General features: G+C 45.4%; 1 protein-coding gene across 1 annotated transcript in view; it reads left to right on the top strand.

Annotated features, from left to right (window-relative positions):
- The window catches only part of LOC124622709 (acetylcholine receptor subunit alpha-L1), a 565111-nt gene that overhangs the window by 103973 nt on the left and 437264 nt on the right, over positions 1-23874 (top strand). The window lies entirely within an intron of this gene.

Here is a 23874-nt window from a genome sequence, read left to right as displayed (position 1 = left end):
CTATGAATTTTCTTAATCTACATAACTACATTGTGAAAAGACCTTACGTGGTAGAGAGAGAGAGAGAGAGAGAGTCTTGGCATTTTTCGAAGCAGCATATCGAAAAACAACCGGATCGTGTAACATTATTTCTAAGAATTTGTAGAGTGTACATTTACAGACCTATGTAATTACTAATTCAATTTTTGAAGTGCCAATAAATTTTGAATATTTGACCATTACATTTAGTATATTCCACATAATTATTTTTATTTTAATTTTCACCCCAATGACAAGCCAGTAACAACTATTCCTTGATTATTACAGTTTTTATTCCCCGTGGTACTTTAGCCATTTCTCAGAAATAATGGGGGGCGTTGGTATTCGTTCCTCTGCTAACTTCACGACTGTCACTCCCTGTGGAATCAACAAACGACAAACTAAACGAATTTTGTAGCTAACTTTGTCTGAAATGACATTTAATAACTGCCGTCTTCACCGTTACTGAATTAACTAATTCGTCGCAATTCCGTTATGTGCTTGTTCTTATTCAAGGAAGTAAAAACGCACGTGACCCACTTACATCAGATTAACCAGGAGCATGATAAGTAAAAGGTGCTAAAACAATTTTACGCTAATGAGGCGACCTGAATACGTTTAGCATTTAACAGTCCGTCCATGCAGAAGGTACGTGAACTGAATATGTATGAAGCTTGCTTTACAGCATTTGGATTCCGCTACATTATTATATTACCGCAACAAACTACCGAGATGAATACTTTTTTATCCAGAAAGGAATGGCAACGAAAAGTTTCCTTCCTGCGTTTGTCATTGCTTCATGAATATCAGCAAGGCCCTTGCTGCTCCTGTTTCTAGAAGCAGAAATTTTCACCGGCGCTTGAAGGGAATTTTTTGCTATTGGTGAAACACAGGACCTGCCTTGCTATGCACATTTGATGTACTATAAAGAGGAACAGCTTCACATAAAATCTAGAAACCATGTGAGTCTCACCTAAAAAGTATGATAGTTCACTTCCAAACATGGGGTGCCTGGAATCATTACCTTTCTCAAACTCTGTCGCTGTTTCTCGTCTGATATCCCTGGGTGCTATGCCTATAAGTTGGCAACTGGTAGTAGGCAAAAGAAGAAGAAACAGAAAAATGATTGCATGCATCCCATGTTTGGAAACGAAGCATCATGTCCTAGGCTGAAATCAAAGAAGAGCTTTCTCCGAACAACTGAAGCCATTACATCATCACCTACCACTAGCCTACTAGAACTGTGGCGAAACAGGACACTGGAAGTAACAAACAAAACCTAATGGATGAAACCGCTGCTGGTTTCCAACTGCGCTACCAGACGTGAAACACTTTGAGCAGACTGTGAAGTGGAGTGACGCGGTGCAAACAAGACTTGAAGCTGTGGGACTACATTACTGGGGATGCAACCGGCAAATGTAGTGAACTTCAAGACAGTGAACACCTCTTGGTCTACTCGAAGTTGCCTCAAGTCTGCACTCTGGAGGACCTTGTTTCAGCAATCAAAATAGCTGAATTTTAGGCCACAAGATCACTTTGATATATGAAATGTCTAATGTAGGTGTTGTAGATATTGTATTGTATTATTTGGAATTTATAAACAGCCGTATTGTGTTGTCCTGGACACGAAGATAACAATAAGCTGTTCTGTTGCCATTGAACTTGCCGTGCTGAAAAATTTCTGACCTCACTTCCTCCCTGTTACGACACATTAACCCATATAAACTATTTCTCTGATCTTTTCAGACGGCACTTCGAACGGTAAATTACAGACCCTCACAGTTCGAAAGCCAAGACCTGCAAAATAACTGATACTGTGCAAACATATCTATCATTTGCTTAAATTTTACGCTACCATTGGTGCCCTGACTGTCCATTCACAAACTTCGTTATATTTTACATTTTGCATATACACTATCCGTAGTATTGTCAGTTTGAATAGCTGACTTTTCTGCGTGAAGCAACTTTACACTTTATCCACTTCCGAGTAGCGAGAGAGGTAAACTTCTAGTTGTTCAATCCAAAACCAAATGCTTCTCCCCTCGAGGAGACGTGACACCGGCTGGTTATTATTAAAATAACGGTGTTCCAAGTGCTGCAGGACACTGGAACATCATGGGCATCTTCATTAGTCGGTTCGCTCGCGGAGTACGCTGAAAAAATAGTAGCTCAATTTTCTGCCACCAGATGAAGTTATGGCGCTATAAGCAGTCGGAATGTGATATGGGTGCAGGAAAAAAGATGTTCAAACATATGATAACGTTGGTTCTGGCACGTTTATTAGGATGTGGTCAGAAGTTACGTAATGTGTTCATTATGGTCTGCCGACTCTGCAACATTCTGCAGCATCCATAATACGGCATGGTCGTCAGTTGCTTGCAGAATATCCAGTGTAATTAGAGCTATATGCCGTCGTATGCTTTCCTCCAGATCAGGAATAGTTCGGATAAATCACCGGTAGACAAGATCTTTCAGATATCCCCACAACAAAGTGGTCGGGAATGAGCCAGACATCTGGAAACTGCCTTGAGATGTTGTGGTCACAACAAAAAGTTTCGCGAAGCAAACATTTCACCTAGCAAGCAGCATGTGGTGTTGCCTCTCCTTGTATGAAATTAGTTGCTTGGACACAGTTGCGTTCTTAAAAAGCAGGAATCACGTGTTGCACAAGGCAGTCTTTACATCCTGCAGATGTCATTTCACACCTAACAGGCTTACGAGGTATCACCTCCGGCAAGAAAAACGAACCGAGAACGAAGGAGCTTGGGAAACCACATGCCGCAGTCACTTAACTGGGTGCAGTGGATTTCCGGAAAAATGTGTGGCGGAATAGAAACTTATATGCGACGTTCTTTGCATTCACGGCACCATGCAGAGGAAAATGCGCCTCATTCCGCTAGTGAATATTCTCCCACTGCATGTAATCCATTTCCATGTGTGCCCAAAAAAGAAAAAAAAAAGGACAAATTCACAACTTCACAACTCTGTTGCCTGTCGTGGGGCTTCATTTGGTGCACATCCTGAATCCTGCAGGGATACCAGAGTAAGATACGGAGCAAAATAAAATCTGTTGAATTGCCGACCAGGAGTGAGACAATTCCTGTGACACATCTCGAGTACTGGTTGCAGAATTTGAGGCATTTTCTGCTCAGTCGGCTGTAGCTAGAGAATCTTCATCAGCAACTACCAAGGGAATGGGTCGCCTCTCTCTCTCTCTCTCTCTCTCTCTCTCTCTCTCTCTCTCTCTCTCTCTGTCTCTGCTGCATCATCTAATTCACCTGTTTTTCAAATTTCTTGATCTTAACCCATTTGTTGACACGGTGCCACTTCGCAGCTGTTTCTGTCGGCGACATTTCTGCAATGCAGCGCTGCTATTGCTACCTCTGATAAAACAACTTTACCAGCAGTGCACGGTCTTTTTTCTCAATAGTCGCTATGTTTCGTACGGAAAACCTGAACCTTCCTAACCCTTTACAACAACGTGGACAACCTTTGGTGATCTGGGGGCTTGATTCACGTACTTACTGAAGCTGGCGGGCCATCCAAAAACTTTGTTGATGAATAAAGCAATGAACAAATTTTAAATTGGATTTATCAGTATTTAATTCAGCAGACTTTTTATTTTGTATTCTAATAAAACGTTCTTGTGAACCCACCACCGCAGGTGCTCCATCAGAACAAACTCCACCGAGCTGACTCCACTGCAGATTCAACATTTCGATGATGTTCTTTTTGCTTCTTCAAATATATTTTCACCAATAGTGATTCATATTAGTTACTGTAATGTTAATAATTCATCCATTATGGTGTACTCCACGAACCCAAATTGCAACTGAACTGTGTCTGACATATCAGTTGTATCGTTCTAGGTGATCAAAAATGCTTCGAATGTGACAGCACCTTCACACAAATTTTTATTAACGTCGTTAGCCATCACACCAATTCGTCGAAAACTGTTCGTTTCGGAAAACGTATTTCCTTGGACTCTTTTTTTCTTTACCGGGACATAGTGCATCTGCTACTCCTTTACGAATTCGCTTTCCGCAAAAGGGTTTAAGGATCTGGCCGATCTTTCTACTTATTAAAAAACTAGCTTTAACCGAATTGTCGCATTGTGTCCTCGGTTTGGGGAAACATTTGTTGTTGATTGTCCAAATTGGAAATTAATTTTTAACTTTGTCTTTCTGCAATTCCCCTGTAAGCTGTTATTAAGGAATTTGTTTCGTAGAAATGTACCGTTTCATATGATATTCCTTCACAACACCTACCGATTTACTACACAACAAGCAAAGAGGTGTACCTTTGTACGTAATAAACAAGTAATCTTCCGACAATTTCTCCTGGATCGACGACTTTCAGCACCTACTTTTCTTATCTTAATGCCAGATATTTTACAAATGAACTCAGTACAAATGTACGGAAACCCTTGCATGAAATTAACGAAAAGGTCGCACAGAACGTTACGCATGCAGTGGCAACAAATAACTAAATTGCTCACCCAGTTATTGCCCCTGCTGCCGTTGTCCAAATCAGAACATTTCGCAAGTAGTCGGTACCCCTCAGGCCTCTGTCGCCTACAACCAATACGATGTATCAATATGTAGCAGAGAGGTGAGCAATAAGCAGCTAAACAGTGTGTGTTTATTGCCTGCACTGACCCACAGGCGAATAAACACTCCTGGAAATTGAAATAAGAACACCGTGAATTCATTGTCCAAGGAAGGGGAAACTTTATTGACACATTCCTGGGGTCAGATACATCACATGATCACACTGACAGAACCACAGGCACATAGACACAGGCAACAGAGCATGCACAATGTCGGCACTAGTACAGTGTATATCCACCTTTAGCAGCAATGCAGGCTGCTATTCTCCCATGGAGACGATCGTAGAGATGCTGGATGTAGTCCTGTGGAACGGCTTGCCATGCCATTTCCACCTGGCGCCTCAGTTGGACCAGCGTTCGTGCTGGACGTGCAGACCGCGTGAGACGACGCTTCATCCAGTCCCAAACATGCTCAATGGGGGACAGATCCGGAGATCTTGCTGGCCAGGGTAGTTGACTTACACCTTCTAGAGCACGTTGGGTGGCACGGGATACATGCGGACGTGCATTGTCCTGTTGGAACAGCAAGTTCCCTTGCCGGTCTAGGAATGGTAGAACGATGGGTTCGATGATGGTTTGGATGTACCGTGCACTATTCAGTGTCCCCTCGACGATCACCAGTGGTGTACTGCCAGTGTAGGAGATCGCTCCCCACACCATGATGCCGGGTGTTGGCCCTGTGTGCCTCGGTCGTATGCAGTCCTGATTGTGGCGCTCACCTGCACGGCGCCAAACACGCATACGACCATCATTGGCACCAAGGCAGAAGCGACTCTCATCGCTGAAGACGACACGTCTCCATTCGTCCCTCCATTCACGCCTGTCGCGACACCACTGGAGGCGGGCTGCACGATGTTGGGGCGTGAGCGGAAGACGGCCTAACGGTGTGCGGGACCGTAGCCCAGCTTCATGGAGACGGTTGCGAATGGTCCTCGCCGATACCCCAGGAGCAACAGTGTCCCTAATTTGCTGGGACGTGGCGGTGCGGTCCCCTACGGCACTGCGTAGGATCCTACGGTCTTGGCGTGCATCCGTGCGTCGCTGCGGTCCGGTCCCAGGTCGACGGGCACGTGCACCTTCCGCCGACCACTGGCGACAACATCGATGTACTGTGGAGACCTCACGCCCCACGTGTTGAGCAATTCGGCGGTACGTCCACCCGGCCTCCCGCATGCCCACTATACGCCCTCGCTCAAAGTCCGTCAACTGCACATACGGTTCACGTCCACGCTGTCGCGGCATGCTACCAGTGTTAAAGACTGCGATGGAGCTCCGTAAACCACGGCAAACTGGCTGACACTGACGGCGGCGGTGCACAAATGCTGCGCAGCTAGCGCCATTCGACGGCCAACACCGCGGTTCCTGGTGTGTCCGCTGTGCCGTGCGTGTGATCATTGCTTGTACAGCCCTCTCGCAGTGTCCGGAGCAAGTATGGTGGGTCTGACACACCGGTGTCAATGTGTTCTTTTTTCCATTTCCAGGAGTGTAGTTCGCTCCGCACCCCTTCGAGGCAGTGAGCTGTTTTCCCCACTCTCCTCATGCTCATGAACACATGGGCCTTAACTTCCCGCTCAGAGTGGAAAGTATCTCTCTTTGCAGGTTCAAAAAAATGGTTCAAATGGCTTTGAGCACTATAGGACTTAACATCTATGGTTATCAGTCACCTAGAACTTAGAACTACTTAAACCTAACTAACCTAAGGACATCACACAACATCCAGTCATCACGTCTCTTTGCAGGTAAACCAAGCGGCGGTGAGATGGCGCTACACCACTACACAAGCGCTGAGTAAAACCTAGTGGCCGCCCGGTGTGGCTGAGCGGATCTAGCCACTACAGTCTGGAACCGCGCGACCGCTACGGTCGCAGGTTCGAACCCTGCCTCGGGCATGGGTGTGTGTGAAGTCCTTAGGTTAGCTAGGTTTAAGTAGTTCTAAGTTCTAGGGGACCGATTACCTCAGAAGTTAAGTCCCATATTGCTCAGAGCCATTTGAACCATTTAAAACCTAGTGGCAAAAAGTGGGACTATTAACCTCATGAATATATGTACGTTGCATGTCAGCAGCGGACGGTTCAAGGTAGTTGAAGCTCTGTAATGGCGTGGGGCGTGTGTAGTTGGAGTGATATGGGACTCCTGATACGTCTAGATACGACTCTGATAGGTGAGATGTACGTAAGCATCCTGTCCGACCACCTGCATCGTGCATTCCGACGGACTTGGGAAATTCCAGCAGGACAATGCGACACTGTACACGTCCAGAATTGCTACAGAGTGGCTCCAGAGTAGCCACTCGGAGTGGATTCTGAGTTTAAACACATCCACTGGCCACCAAACTCCCCAGATATGAAAATTATTGAGCATCTCATTGCAACGTGATGTTCAGAAGTGATCTCCAACCCCTCGTAATTTCACGGATTTCTGGAAAATCCTGCAGGATTTATGGTGTCAGTTCCCTCGAGCACCACTTGAGACATTAGTAGAGTTTATGCCACGTTGTGTTGGGGGACTTCTGCGTGCTCGTCGGTGTCCTACAAGATATTAGGCAGGTGTGCCATGTTCTTTGGCTCTTCAGTGTTTAACCAGTTGTAGTTCAGTTGACACTTCCCTGCAGCACAAACGAAACTCTGCACTAAAGAAACGCTCTGCTGCGCACAGCAGTAGTGGATATCAGCACGCCAAGGCTGCGAAACAAGCACTACCATTAAGCCAGCAAACCACAGTTATGTAGCGTTCTGAGATATAACAAACGTTGAGCATCAGATAGTGATTAAATTGATCAATATATTGTCTTTAGTCAAAACTCAGAGATAGTGAAGAGAAGTTCCCTAGGTTCCACCCAAGTACTCAGGGCCATATATGAATAAATTAATTAATCCAAATGAGGTTGTGCAGACACTGTGTTTTTTGCGTATTCCTGATGTCCAATAATTTTATCGGCCATTTCTTCACATTAAAAACTATGAAGAAATGGTCGATAAAGTTATTGGTCCTGGGACACTGTCATACAATTGTTGCATGGCTAATATCTGAACTGAGAAAGTGCAAAAAAACAGTAATCAGTTCGTACACACACAGAAATGGAGTGTTTAGTATCTATCGGGTTTCCTAACCCTAGGGCACACAGTTTTAATCTGCCAGGAAGTTTCATATCAGCGCACACTCCGCTGCAGAGTGAAAATCTCATTCTGGTCAGAGAAGTACATTTGAGAATTAGGAAAAATTGTGGCATACATAGAGAACTTCAAGCATTATTAAGTCACTAGACAAAGCTTGGATTCACCTTTATTGCCTGGAAATCGAAGCGGCGCAAAACACTTGATAGGCAAAGGATTATAATGGCTGATCTACGATATTTTCATGTCATAGTATTTATAATGCAGTGAACGTAATTAATAGTCTGTTGACAAGAAACAAGAAAATAATCTTTACTGTGAGTTTTACCTACCGTTGTAAGTTATCATCGTACATTCATCTTAGAATGCCATGATAAATTTCTCCCTCTTGACAATACGTGGTTGAGTAGAGGTTCTTTTATTGTAATACAGTCTCGAACCTTACACACATTGAAATAACATTTATTCTACTACACAAGCATCTGGTAAATTGGATGAAATAATGGCCAGCACTGGCATTTTTTCTGAGAGCCGCAGTTTTATGTTATGCATCGAACAGTACGTAAGTATACTACACCCACACTCATAAATTAAGGATAATTGCAGAATGTGGTGCCACACAACATGGCACTACAAAAAACTGGCACTAATAGCATAGGCTCATAGGGAACACACACGACACAGACCTGTAAGTCCACGGTTATGGTGATGTGGAGAAAACAGTCCCGAAACACGTGTGCTACAAAACGCTACTGTTTCCTTCGCATGAACCCTGACATCAATATGGGATATGATCACCATGCGCACGTACACACGCCGCACAACGGGTTGACATACTCTGGATAAGGTGGTCGAGTAGCTGCTGGGGTATATCCTCCCATTCTTGCACCAGTGCCTGTCGGAGCACCTAAAGTGTCATAGGGGTTTGAAGACATGCTGCGATACGTCGACCGAGAGCATCCCAGACGTGCTCGATGGGGTTTAGGTCTGGAGAACAGGCACGCCACTCCATTCGCCTGATATCTTCTGTTTCAAGGTACTCCTCCACGATGGCAGCTCGGTGGGGCCGTGCGTTATCATCCATCAGGAGGTTCAAATGGCTCTGAGCACTATGGGACTTAACATCTGAGGTCATCAGTCCCCTAGAACGAACTACTTAAACCTAAGCTAAGGACATCACACACATACACGCCCGAGGAAGGATTCGAACCTGCGACCGTAGCGGTTGCGCCGTTCCAGACTGAAGCGCCTAGAACCGCTCGGAGAGAGCGGCCGGCAATCAGGAGGAAAGTGGGACCCACTGTACCCCTGAAAAGGCGGACATGCTGGTGCAAAATGACGTCCCGATACACCTAACCTGTTACAGTTCCTCTGTCAAAGACATACAGGGGTGTACGTGCACCAATCATAATCACCGAGTGAGATGGCGCAGTGGTTAGCACACTGGACTCGCATTCGGGAGAACGACGGTTCAATCCCGCGTCCAGTCATCCTGATTTAGGTTTTCCGTGATTTCCCTAGATCATTTCAGGCAAATGCCGGGATGGTTCCTTTCAAAGGGCACGTCCGATTTCCTTCCCCATTCTTCCCTAATCCGAGCTTGTGCTACGTCTCTAATGACCTCGTTGTCGACGGGACGTTGAACACTAATCTCCTTCTCCTTCCTCCCATCATAATCCCACCCCTAACCATCAAACCACGACATCCATACAGGTCCCTTTCAAGGACCTTGAGTGGTAGGTATCTGGTTCCTGGTTCAAGCCAGATGAAAACCCAGTGGGATTCACTGTTCAGACTATACCTGGACTCGTTCGTGAACATAATCTGGGACTACTGTTCCAATGACCATGTACTGAGTTCTTGACACCAGGCTTTACGGGCTCTCCTGCGACCAGGGGTCAGTGGTACGCACCTTGCAAGTCTCCAGGCGAGAAAAACATGTCTTGCAAAACCGTCTGTAGACTGTGTATCTGGAGACAACTGTTCCAGTGGCTGCAGTAAGGTCCCGAACAAGGCTACCTGCAGTACTCCGTGGCCGTCTGCGGGTACTGATGGTGAGATATCGGTCTTCTTGTGGTGTTGTACACTGTGGTCGTCCCGTACTGTAGCGCCTGGACACGTTTCCTGTATGCTGTAATCGTTGCCATAATCTTGAGATCACACTTTGTGGCACACGTAGGGCCCGTACTACGACCCCATGTGTTCGACCAGCCTCCTGTCGCCCTAGTATTCTACCTTTTATAACGTCATCAATATGTATTCTTTGAGCCATTTTCAACACACAGTTACGATTAGCACGTCTGAAAACGTCTGCACGCTTACTCGCTGCACCGTACTCTGACGTGCACCAACACACCTCTGCGTATGTGGACTGCTGCCAGCGCCACCGTGCGAAGACCCCAGGTCAAATGCACCGCATGGTCATACCCTGAGGTGATTTAAACCCGCAAACCGCTTACCACAGCGTTGTTTCACCACCTATCAGCGTTATCCTTAATTTTGAGCATGAGTGTAGATACTGTGACGAATACTGGAAAATCCAGCTGCTACTTTGCTGCTCGATCTAGACGTCGATTCGATTCCAAAATACTCCGTGGAAATAAGTAGCTTCGGTAAGACCGTAAATGAAGGGGGTAGTGGAAAGGAATTATTATTATTGATGACCATATTGTGCAACAGCGTTCTTGTTTTTTTTCCCCTTTTATTTGTAAATACAGTCCGCAGCTCGTGGTCTCGCTGTAGCGTTCTCGTTTCCCATCACGGGGTCCCGGGTTCGATTCCCGGCCGGCCGATGTGTCCGAGCGGTTCTGTGCGCTTCAGTCTCGAACCGCGCGACCGCTACGGTCCTAGGGTCGAATCCTGCCTCGGGCATGGATGTGTGTGATGTCCTTAGGTCCAGGGGACTGACGACCTCAGATGTTTTGTCCCATAGTGCTCAGAACCATATGAACCGTTTCGATTCCCGGCGGGGTCAGGAATTTTCCCTGCCTCGAGATGGCTGGGTGTTGTTGTGTCGTCCTCATCATCATCATTCACCCCCATTGCGGTCGGAGGAAGGCAACGGCAAACCACCTCCGCTAGGACCTTGCCTAGTATGGCGGTGCGGGTCTCCCGCATTGTCCCCTCCGCTCTGTCAAGGAGTATGGGACCTCATCAACACAAGCGTCCTAGCAGTGTCTTATGTGTTGAGAAGGACATATAGGTGTACTATTTTGGGACCGCCGTATATGAAAGTGGACATATCAAAACTAAACGGATCGTTTAACACAATCGCCCTCGTAATATGTCGTGGTACTCTGAAACGTATATGTAGCAGGCGTGTAGCAGGACATTACTTGCGTCGGAGGTTTTTGCTGTGTGCGCGAACAGGGCTATTTGTCGGATGAGAGACTGCAAGTGGTCAAAAGATGACCATACAGTCATTGAGTCGCACGCGTTTACGTTGCGTAGTTATTCATTCAGACAGTCCATAAAGCTGTTCCGTACTGCTTGTTGCTGGGAATGCGATTTGTGTCATTCACATAATGGTGCGCAAGCTCAAGATAGTGCAAACAGATATAAATGGTTCAAATGGCTCCAAGCACTATGAGACTTAGTATCTGAGGTCATCAGTCCCCTAGACTTAGAACTATTTAAACCTAACTAACCCAAGGGCATCACACACATCCATGCCCGAGGTAGGATTCGAACAGGCGACCGTAGCAGCCGCGTGGTTCCAGACTGAAGCGCCTAGAACCGCTTGGTCACAGTGACCGCCGCAAACAGATAAACCTTTACGTAGTGTCGTCATCCCTAAAAGTCAGATATTGTCTGATAGCATCGTTCAGCAAATTGGAGCGGACACTGGTATGCTTTCCTCAGGCCATTCCCACGACTAGATTGCCAAGGACCAATGAACGCCTATCGTAAGCGATGCTTAAAATCGCGCACCTCGTCCCGTGTTATTCCATCAGTAATGTGTTGTATCGGACAGGCTATCTTTCGCTGACGACGAGTGTTTTTACTTGTGTAACTACGTAATTATCCTGTTTCGCGGCCAGGGTGAGACACTGTCGTGCTGCGACGGTCTTCTCGGTGGTAGCAGGATGGAACACGACGAGCTGACTGCTAGCTTCGATGGCATCATCTACACTTCTGCTTATAAACCTTAACTGGGAATATGACAATAGAGAACAATGCGTCACTCTGAGATGTTATCCCTTCCCTACCTCAGATTCCGGTATAGTTAAGTGCCACCACAATAACCCATTCAGTTTGAGCGATCAAATCTTCTACGTATAATCACAGAGCTACTTGGAACTTGCTTAGTAACTCTTTTTCATATTCCGTGCCCTGTAGGTGTTTCCAGAAAAAGTATTTGGCTGTGAGCTGTATGTAGGACATAATACACAGCCAGTTCTTCCATTTTACTACAGTAAGGTACATGTTGTTGTTGTTGTTGTGGTCTTCAGTCCTGAGAATGGTTTGATGCAGCTCTCCATGCTACTCTATCATCTGCAAGCTTCTTCATCTCCCAGTATGTACTGCAGCCTACATCTTTCAGAATCTGCTTAGTGTATTCATCTCTTGGTCTCCCTCTACGGTTTTTACCCTCCACGCTACCCTCCAATACTAAATTGGTGATCCCTTGATGCCTCAGATCATGTCCTACCAACCGATCCCTTCTTCTAGTTAAGTTGTGCCACAAACTCCTCTTCTCCCCAACCCTGTTCAATACCTCCTCATAGGTTATGTGATCTACCCATCTAATCTTCAGCATTCTTCTGCAGCACCACATTTCGAAAGCTTCTATTCTCTTCTTGTCCAAAATCTTTATCTCCGTGTTTCACTTACATACATGGCTACACTCCATACAAATACTTTCAGAAATGACTTCCTGACACTTAAATCTATACTCGATGTTAACAAATTTCTCTTCTTCAGAAACGCTTTCTTTGCCATTGCCAGTCTACATTTTATATCCTCTCTACTTCGACCATCATCAGTTATTTTGCTCCCCAAATAGCGAAACTCCTTCACTACTTTAAGTGTGTCATTTCCTACTCTAATTTCCTCAGCATCACCCGACTTAATTCGACTACATTCCATTATCCTCGTTTTGCTTTTGTTGATGTTCATCCTATACCCTCCTTTCAAGACACTGTCCATTCCGTTCAACTGCTCTTCCAAATCCTTTGCTGTCTCTGACAGAATCACAATGTTATCGGCGAACCTCAAAGTTTTTATTTCTTCTCCATGGATTTTAATACCTACTCCGAATTTTTCTTTTGTTTCCTTTACTGATTGCTCAATATACAGATTGAATAACATCGGGGAGAGGCTAGAACCCTGTCTCACTCCCTTGATATTCATACAAGTAGTTCTCTTTTCTCCAAAGGTCTCTTTAATTTTCCGGTAGGCAATATCTATCTTACCCCTAGTGAGATAAGCCTCTACATCCTTCTATTTGTCCTCTAGCCACCCCTGCTTAGTCATTTTCCACTTCCTGTCGATCTAATGTTTGAGACGTTTGTATTCCTTTTTGGCTGCTTCATTTACTGCATTTTTATATTTTCTCCTTTCATCAATTAAATTCAGCATTTCTTCTGTCACCCAAGGATTTCTACTAGTCCTCGTCTTTTTAACTACTTGATCCTCTGCTGCCTTCACTACTTCATCCCCCAAAGCTACCCATTCTTCTTATACTGAATTTCTTTCCCCATTCTTGCCAATTGTTCCCTTATGCTCTCCCTGAAACTCTGTACAACGTCTGGTTTAGTCAGTTTATCCAGGTCCCATCTCCTTAAATTCTCACCATTATGCAGTTTCTTTAGTTTTAATCTACAGTTCATAACCAATAGATTGTGGTCGGAGTCCACATCTGCCCCTGGAAATGTCTTACAATTTAAAACCTGGTTCCTTAATCTATGTCTTACCATTATATAATCTATCTGAAATCTGTCAGTATCTCCAGGCTTCTTTTATGATTCTTGAACCAAGTGTTAGCTATGATTAAGTTATGATCTGTGCAAAATTCTACCTGGCGGCTTCCTCTTTCATTTCTTACCCCCAATCCATATTCAACTACTATGTTTCCTTCTCTTCATTTTCCTACTATCGAATTCCAGTCACCTGTGACTATTAAATATTCGTCTCCCTTCACTATCTGAATAATTTCTTTTATCTCATCATACATTTCTTCAATTTCTGCATCATCTCCAGAGCTAGTTGGCATATAGACTTGTACTACTGTCGTAGGCGTGGGCTTCGTGTCTATCTTGACCACAATAATGCGTTCACTATGTTGCTTGTAGTAGCTACCCGAACTCCTATTTTTTATTCATTGTTAAACCTACTCCTGCATTTCCCCTATTTGATTTTCTATTTATAAATCTGTATTCACCTGACCAAAAGTCTTGTTCCTCCTGCCACCGAACTTCGCTAATTCCCACGATATCTAACTTTAACCTATCCATTTCCCTTTTTAAATTTTCTAATCTACCTGCCCAATTAAGAGATTGACATTCCACGCTCCGATCCGTAGAAGGCCAGTTTTGTTTCTTCTGATAACGACGTCCTCTTGAGTAGTCCCCGCCCAGAGATCCGAATGGGGAACTATTTTACCTCCGGAATATTTTAACCAAGAGGACGCCATCATCATTTATCCATACAGTAAAGCTCCATGCCCTTGGGAAAAATTTTGGTTAGTGTTACAAGGCCAGATCATTCAATCATCCAGACTGTTGCTCCTGCAACTACTGAAAAGGCTGCTGCCCCTCTTCAGGAACCATACGTTTGTTTGGCCTCTCAACAGATACCCCTCAGTTGTGGTTGCACCTACGGTACGGCCATCTGTATCGATGAGGCACGCAAGCCTCCCCACCAACGGCAAGGTCTATGGTTCATGGGGGGGGGGTTAAAATAAAACAATGGATGCGACTGCTGGATATTTCAGTTTCCACGTCAAACGTTCTTTTTTTTCTTTATTGTTATTTAAACACCTTACATAAGGTGGGGTGGCAGCAGCATACTACGCTGCTCTTCAGCCACAAGTTTGACAATGAAAATACAAAGGAGACACAGAAGATACTGAACAAAGTGGGGGGGGGGGGGGTGGGCGGAAAACAGTAGACACAGAAACAAATAACACGAAGCCGTTCACACTCGACAAAAACAGACTAAAATCTGTCGGCACTGTGCACAAACAGTGACGACGTAGACGGTACAGGTGAATGAAGGAGCGTGACGGCGAAGAACACTAAACCACAAACACGATGGCACACACACGAGAAACTGATGGCGATGACCTCCGGCGCGCGAATGTCTATTAAATGTGTGCTACTCCAGGGACCTGCCGAGAGGGGAAGAACGGGGGGGGGGGAGAGGGGAGAGCAAAGATGCCAATGGCAGAGGAGATGGTAGGAGGAATGAAGGTATGGGGGTAGGGGAAGATTGGGGGAGGAGTGGGGAGAAAGGGAGAAGGGAGGAGAGAGGGTGCCCATAGGAACAAACACAGGAAGAGGGAGGGAGGATCAAAGTTGATAGGAGGGGTAGATGGAGGGGAGGAGGGCATCATCAGGCAGGGGGAGCTGGCGGAAACCACCTTGGGAGAGGGTATGGAGAGTGGAGAGTTGGAGAGCAGGTTTTTTTTTTTTTGTCATCAGTCTACTGACTGGTTTGATGCGGCCAACCACGAATTACTTTCCTGTGCTAACCTCTTCATCTCAGAATAGCACTTGCAACCTACGTCCTCAATTATTTGCTTTACGTATTCCAATCTCTGTCTTCTTCTACAGTTTTTGCCCTCTACAGCTCCCGCTAGTACCATGGAAGTCATTCCCTCATGTCTTAGCAGATGTCCTATCATCCTGTCCCTTCTCCTTATCAGTGTTTTCCACATATTCCTTTCCTCTCCGATTCTGCATAGAACCTCCTCATTCCTTACCTTATCAGTCCGCCTAATTTTCAACATTCGTCTATAGCACCATATCTAAAATGCTTCGATTCTCTTCTGTTCCGGTTTTCCCACAGCCTGTGTTACACTACCATACAATGCTGTACTCCAGGCGTTCATCCTCAGAAATTTCTTCCTCAAATTAAGACCGGTATTTGATATTAGTAGACTTCTCTTGGCCAGAAATGCCTTTTTTGCCATAGCGAGTCTGCTTTTGATGTCCTCTATGCTCCGTCCGTCATTGGTTATTTTACTGCCTAGGTAGCAGAATTCCTTAACTTCATTGACTTCGTGAGCATCAGTCCTGATGTTAAGTTTCTCGCTGTTCTCATTTCTACTACTTTACATTACTTTCGTCTTTCTCCGATTTACTCTCAGACCATACTGTGTACTCATTAGACTGTTCATTCCGTTCAGCAGATCATTTGATTCTTCTGCACTTTCACTCAGGATAGCAATGTCATCAGCGAATCGTATCATTGATATCCTTTCACCTTGTATTTTAATTACACTCCTGACCCTTTCTTTTATTTCCATCATTGCTTCCTCGATGTACAGATTGAAGAGTAGGGGCGAAAGGCTACAGCCTTGTCTTACACCCTTCTTAATATGAGCACTTCGTTCTTGATCGTCCACTCTTATTATTCCCTCTTGGTTGTTGTACATATTGTACATGACCCGTCTGTCCCTATAGCTTACCCCTACTTTTTTCAGAATCTCGAACAGCTTGCACCATTTTATATTGTCGAACGCTTTTTCCATGTCGACAAATCCTATGAAAGTGTCTTGATTTTTCTTTAGACTTGCTTCCATTATTAGCCGTAACGTCAGAATTGCCTCTCTCGTCCCTTTACTTTTCCTAAAGCCAAACTGATCGTCACCTAGCACATTCTCAATTTTCTTTCCCATTCTTCTGTATATTATTCATGTAAGCAGCTTCGATGCATGAGCTGTTAAGCTGATTGTTCGATAATTCTCGCACTTGTCAGCTCTTGCCGTCTTCTAAATCGACTCCTGTTTCTTCTTCTATCACGGCAGACAAATCTTTCAATGTATTCTTTCCACCTATCTGCTCTCTTCTCTGCATTTAATAGTGGAATTCCCATTGCAATCTTAATGTTACCACCGTTGCTTTTAATGTCACCAAAGGTTGTTTTGACTTTCCTGTATGCTGAGTCTGTCCTTCCGACAGTCATATCTCTTTCGATGTCTTCACATTTTTCCTGCAGCCATTTCGTCTTAGCTTCCCTGCACTCCCTATTTATTTCATTCCTCAGCGACTTGTATTTCTGTATTCCTGATTTTTCCGGAACATTTTTGTATTCCCTCCTTTCATCAATCAACTGAAGTATTTCTTCTGTTACCCACGGTTTCTTCGCAGCTACCTTCTTTGTACCTATGTTTTCCTTCCTGACTTCTTTGATGGCCCTTTTTAGAGATGTCCATTCCTCTTCAACTGTACTGCCTACTGCGCTATTCCTTATTGCTGCATCTATAGCGCTAGAGAACTTCAAACGTATCTCGTCATTCCTTAGTACTTCCGTATCCCACTTCTTTGCGTATTGATTCTTCCTGACTAATGTCTTGAACTTCAGCCTACTCTTCATCACTACTATATTGTGATCTGAGTCTATATTTGCTCCTGGGTACGCCTTACAATCCAGTATATGATTTCGGAATCTCTGTCTGACCATGATGTAATCTAATTGAAATCTTCCCGTATCTCCCGGCCTTTTCCAAGTATACCTCCTCCTCTTGTGATTCTTGAACAGGGTATTCGCTATTATTAGCTGAAACTTGTTACAGAACTCAATTGGTCTTTCTCCTCTTTCGTTCCTTATCCCAAACTCATATTCTCCTGTAACTTTTTCTTCTACTCCTTCCCCTACAACTGCACTCCAGTCACCCATGACTATTAGATTTTCGTCCCCTTTACACACTGCATTATCCTTTCAATATCCTCATACTCTTTCTCTATCTGTTTGTCTTCAACTTGCGACGTCGGCATGTATACCTGAACTATCGTTGTCGGTGTTGGTCTGCTGTCGATTCTGATTCGAACAACCTGGTCACTGAACTGTTCACAGAAACACACTCTCTGCCCTACCTTCCTATTCATAACGAATCCTACACCTGTTATACCATTTTCTGCTGCTGTTGATATTACCCGATACTCATCTGACCAGAAATCCTTGTCTTCCTTCCACTTCACTTCACTGACCCCTACTACATCTAGATTGAGCCTTTGCATTTCCCTTTACAGATTTTCTAGTTTCCCTACCACGTTCAAGCTTCTGACATTCCACACCCCGACTCATAGAACGTTATCCTTTCGTTGATTATTCAATCTTTTTCTCATGGTAACCTCTCCCTTGGCAGTCCCCTCCCAGAGATCCGAATGGGGGACTATTCCGGAATCTTTTGCCAATGGAGAGATCATCATGATACTTCTTCAATTACAGGCCACATGTGCTGTGGATACACGTTACGTGTCTTTAATGCAGTGGTTTCCATTGCCTTCTGCATCCTCATGTCGTTGATCATTGCTGATTCTTCCGCCTTTAGTGGCAATTTCCCACCCCTAGGACAAGAGAGTGCCCTGAACCTCTATCCGCTCCTCCACCCACTTTGACAAGGCCGTTGGCAGAATGAGGCTGCCTTCTTTTGCCGGAAGTCTTCGGCCGCCAATGCTGATTATTTATCAAAATTTAGGCAGTGGCGGGGATCGATCCTGGGACCGAAGACGTTGTGATTACGAATCAAAGACGCTACCCCTAGACCACGGGTACTGATTTTGGAAAGCAGGTAGGACGTGGAAATACAGGTGCGGCAGCGGACGGGGGCGAGATGGGATGGGAGAGATATGCGGGTGAGGAGGATCGAGTTTACGGGAGGTGTAGAGGATCCGTATCCGTTCGAGGAAGAGGAGGAGGTGGGGGAACGGAATAAGGTCATACAGGATCCGCGTGGGGGAGGGGAGACTGATGCAATAGGCGAGGCGAAGAGCATGGCGTTCTAGGATCTGAAGGGATTTGTAAAAGGTAGGGGGGCGGAGACACAGGCAGGGTGGGCGTAGCAGAGGATAGGGCGGATGAGAGATTTATAGGTGTGGAGGATGGTGGAGGGGTCCAGACCCCATATATGGGCAGAAAGGACCTTGAGGAGATGGAGTCGGGAGAGCGCCTTGGCTTGGATTGTCCGGAGGTGGGGGGTCCAGGAGAGCGACTGTTAGGAGTGACGCCAAGGTACTTAAGGGTGGGGGTGAGGGCGATAGGACGACCATAGACGGTGACATAGAAATCGAGGAGGTGGAAGGAAGGGGTTGGTTTGCCTACTATGACCGCCTGGGTTTTGGAAGGATTGACCTAAAGCAACCACTGGTTGCACCAAGTGGTGAATAGATCAAGATGGGACTGGAGAAGGTGTTGGGAGCGCTGCAGGGTGGGGGCGAGGGCAAGGAAGGCAGTGTCATCGGCATACTGGAGAAGGCGGATGGGGGCGGAGGCGGCGGCATGTCCGCCATACACAAGAGGTACAGAAGAGGGGAAAGGACGGAACCTTGGGGAACATTGGCGGAGGGGAAGAAGGTGTAGGAATCCGTGTTATGATGGTGACATAGGAAGAACGTTGGGAAAGAAAGGACCTGATCAGACAGACGTAGTTAATGGGAAGGGCGAAGGTTTGCAGCTTGAAGAGGAGACCGGAATGCCACACATGGTCATATGTGTGTTCGAGGTCAAGGTAGAGGAAGATAGCGGAGTGACGGGAATTAAGTTGTTTGGAGAGGAGATGAGTGAGGTGAAGGAGAAGGTCATCAGTAGAGAAGGACGGCCGAAAGCCACACTGGGTAAGGGGAAGGAGGCGGTGCTGGCAGAGATGCTGGTGGATGCGTTGGGTAAGCATGGATTCCAGGACCTTGCTGAAGACCGAGGTTAGGCTGATGGGATGGTAGGAGGAGACAGTGGACGGCGGTTTGTTGAGTTTGAGGAACATCAGGATGTGGGAGGTTTCCCACAGGTCGGGGTATTAGCCGGTGGACAGGACTACATTATAGAGCCTGGCCAGACTGGAGAGGAAGGAGGCGATTGGTGACACGATCGTGACAAGGAGCGGTGTTGCATTTCATGTGGAGGGTAGCAAAGAGATCCTGAGTAGTGATGGGGGCATTGAGTTCGGTGTGTGCAATGTTGTTCAAGTACTGGAAACCAGGGATGAGGGGAGGGACAGAGGTGTCAGTTCGATTGCGGACACCTGGGAAGAGGAAGTAATCGAACTGGGGATCGTCGGGGATGGTAAAGGCATCGGAAAGGTAGGAGGCAAAGTGATGGCCTTACTAAGGTTGTCAGGGAAGGGTTGACCATCATGAAGGAGAGGGTAGTCGGGAGGGAGCGTTGATCCAGTAAGGCAGCGGAAGGCTGACCAGTACTTGGACGAGTTTATAGGAAGTGTAGCATTAAGACGGGTGCATGTCTGTCGCCAGTCCCGGCGTTTCTTAGCCGCGAGCAAGTTCCTGACGTGTCGTTGTAGTTGCTGGTGGCGTCGTAGTGTGTCCGGGTCACGCGTGTGGAGGAAGGCACGGTAGAGACGGCGGGATTCATGGAGAAGGAGGACGGCCTGTGGGGGTAAAGTAGGATGTTGGGGGTGGATGGCGACAGAAGGGATGTGGGCCTTGACAGCCTCAGCAAGGTCTGTTGGAGAAAGGAGGCGGTACGGGTAACATCATCAGGGTGGTGGTAGGTGAGGGGGTTGCTATCGACCTGGGTAGAGAGGGTATCCTGGTAGGCATTCCTGTCTGCACGGGAATAATCATGGGCGTATTTCGTGGGAGGGTCAGTACGAGGGTCGGGACAGGGACGACGGGGTAAGTCGGCAGTCTTCTCACTGGCTTCATCTCGCCTGCCACGAATTGTGCCAACCTCTTCATATCAGCGTAGCACATATATACTCGTAGTATATAGTACGGCCAACACCGCGGTTCCTGATGTGTCCGCTGTGCCGTGCGTGTGATAATTGCTTCTACAGTCCTCTCGCAGCGTCCGGAGCAAGTATGGTGGGTCTGACACACCGGTGTCAATGTGTTCTTTTTTCCATTTCCAGGAGTGTATTACAAACTCTGTCTTTATCTGCAGTTTTTGCCATCTGCAGCTCTATTACTGTAAAGGTTGTTCGTTGTAGTGTTAACACATGTCCAATCTTCCGGTCCCTTCTTCTTATCAGTGTTGCTACATGTTCTTTTCGTCACTGATTCTACGGAGAACTCTTAATTTCTTATCAGTCCACCTAATTTTCGACATCCTTTGGTCGCACCACAAATCAAATGTTTCGATTCTCTCCTTTTTATGTTTCTCATAGTCCACGATTCAGGTCCGTACATTATTAGGCTCCAAATGTGTATATGTGGCATTTGTTCCTAGAATTATGGCCTATGTTTCATAATAGTAGACTTATCTAGGGCCAGGTATGCCTGCTTTGCTTGTGCTGATCTGCTTGTTATGTTTTCCTTGTTTCAGCCGTCAAGTGTTATATTCCTTCCTGGCTAGTAGATGTCCTTTACTTCGTCTACTTCACGGTCCCCAATTATGTTGTTAACGTTATCACTAATCTCATTTCTGACAGTCCTAATTAATTTTGTCTTTCTTTAAAGTTTAGTCACAAACCGTATCCTGTACTCATTACATTATTCATTACAATCAACAGTCTTGTAATTCCTCTTCACTTTAACTGAGGACACTCTGTCATCAGCGAATCCTATCGTTGATATTCTTATACCAGAAATTTAATTCCACTCATCCATCTCTCTTTTATTTCCCTCATTCTTTCTTCAATGGATAGAATGACGAGCTGGGGCGGGAAGACTGCATCCCTGCCTTACACCCTTTTTAATACGAGCACTTCCACCCTTGTTGCTCTATCTTGGTTCTTGTTCATATTTCATTTTTAACAATAACTTACTCCTTGTTTTCTGTACATATTCCGTATTACCGTCGTTCCCTAAAGGTTACTCCTTTTTTCTCCTAAGTTCGCTCATCTTACCATATTTTATAATATCGAACGCTTTTTCCATGTTAACGGTTCCTATGAAAGAGGAATTTTTCGAACAGCCAGAAATTATGTAAGTTTAACAACGTCTTTGTATGGTGATTGCGTTATTTCCTCCATCTGACGAACACCGTGTTACACACATTGTGCCTTGAACTAAGCGAGATGCTGCAGTGCGCTTGCGGTTCGTATCCGCGTCCCTCCACCCAGATACCGGCTTTCGTGGTCTCCCTGAACCGTTTCAGGCAAACAGCGGGGCGGCGCTTTAAAAAAGAGACTATCTGTTTCTGTTCCCATGCGCTGTCCTATTCGAGCCTTACTCCGTCTCTTATCACATCGTCGCTGACGGGAGCTCGAACTATAATCTTGCTTCCCCCGTTTTTACTGTTTACACTGCCTAGTCTTTCACTTTAGCTAAGCCAGTTTGATTTCAGTTATATAAATAATACTGTCTGTGTAAGACATTGTTCAGTTAAATGCATTTATTCATTTTCTTTTATTTCCAGTGTGCTACAGGCAAAGCGGCCGTTTTTCGTGATCTCTTTTGAAAGCATCCACGTCTAGCCAGTTTCCTTGCATGCGTCTTCCTTCCATTACAATAGTCTCTTGTTTCGACAGACCTAATCTTGGTCGTGGTCTCTCTCATGGTTGCGACCCACGTTCTGCTCTTCTTGCTCCGTTTCCTGCACGAAGCCATACCGTTTCACACAGGCTCCTCGAATTCTTAGGCCTCATCTTTTCTGAAGTCAATACCGATTTTTATTTCTTCATTTGTCGTAATTTTACGAGGGTCATTTCAAAAGTCCTGCACACTGTGCGTACACGACCGTCACGGTGACTTGTCAAGTTGAAATTTATGTCAGTTGTGAGCGAGACTTTAGGTATGACACCAGTGTATGTGTTTGCTGGTTCGCGTGGCTATGTCGTGATTAAATGAGTTTCAAAATGGAAACTAAAACCGAGTCAGGTCGGATTCACATAGTGACTAGCGATTCTACGTTAAATTAAATCTATACGTGGAAAGAAACTAACGGAAATTTACAACACTTTGAGAAAGGTGTGTCGAAAAAGTGTGGTGCATCGTATCATGGCGGCCTACTTGTTTCCAAGAACGCCGGGAAATTCCTGAGCATAATCCAAGGAGTGGAACGGACTGCACCTCTCTGATTACTGTTAATGACACTTTGAGAAAAAATTGAGGAAACTGCAAATGGGGCTTGAATGTCTGTCATATCAGTTTATAAAATCATAACCGAGAAGTTACAGGTGAGAAGTTTGTATAATCTGAGTGACGAGCAGAAAGCAGGTTGCAAGAGAATCGAAGAAGAATTTCTTCGACGCTAGCGAACAGAAGAAAAAGAACTGTTGCCATAACTTAAGTCTCAGTCGTCACAGTGGGAAACTTCTGACTCTCCACGCCAGAAAAAATTCCTCCGCTAACCATCAAAGATGAAACTGACGATAATTTTTACGTATGATATGAATGGAGTCATAGCAACAGCTAGTGCCCCAGCGGACGTCTGCAACAGGCGCCTATTACAAGCTGTTTCTGCAGAATGTTGTGGACCATAAATTCGTCAAGGATGGCCTTGCATGCTTGCAGCTGATGTCCTCATTTTTCACGATAATGCATGACCCCATAATGCCCTACCACTGAGGGAAAGGCTCGAGAAATAAGAATCTGAAATAAGTCTGAGCCCATCAGACTTTAATTTATTTTACGAATCGAAGGGACAACCTCATGGAAACGTTGTGACACAGTTGATAAAGATTCCAGTGATATGATCCTCGTAATCAGACAGCTCAACAACGAAGGTGTTCTATCCGGATTTCAGAAGTTGCCGAGACGTTGGATGGCTGTCAAAAGTAAGAATGGAAAGCCTGCAAAGTTATTTTGTAAAATAAATTGTTTTCTTTAAGTCTACCTTACTGTGCGCAGGACTGTTGAATTGACCCTTGTAATGTCGATATTCTGCAACTACTAATAAAACCATTTTACTTGGAATCTAATCTTGTCAAACTCCGTGTCACTGTCTGTGTTTCTGTTCCGTGGAGTAATGTATCTTTAATCATTGTCGTTCACAATTATCTCATCGTCGCCACCATAAGTTAGCCGAAATATTAAGGACGTGAATCCATCTTTAGAGATTAACACATGTAAA

The sequence above is a fragment of the Schistocerca americana genome, chromosome 7 (assembly GCF_021461395.2).
Source record: "Schistocerca americana isolate TAMUIC-IGC-003095 chromosome 7, iqSchAmer2.1, whole genome shotgun sequence".
NCBI lineage: Eukaryota > Metazoa > Arthropoda > Insecta > Orthoptera > Acrididae > Schistocerca > Schistocerca americana.
The sequence above is the reverse complement of the archived record's forward strand: the minus strand, read 5'-3'. Positions and strand labels throughout refer to the sequence as shown.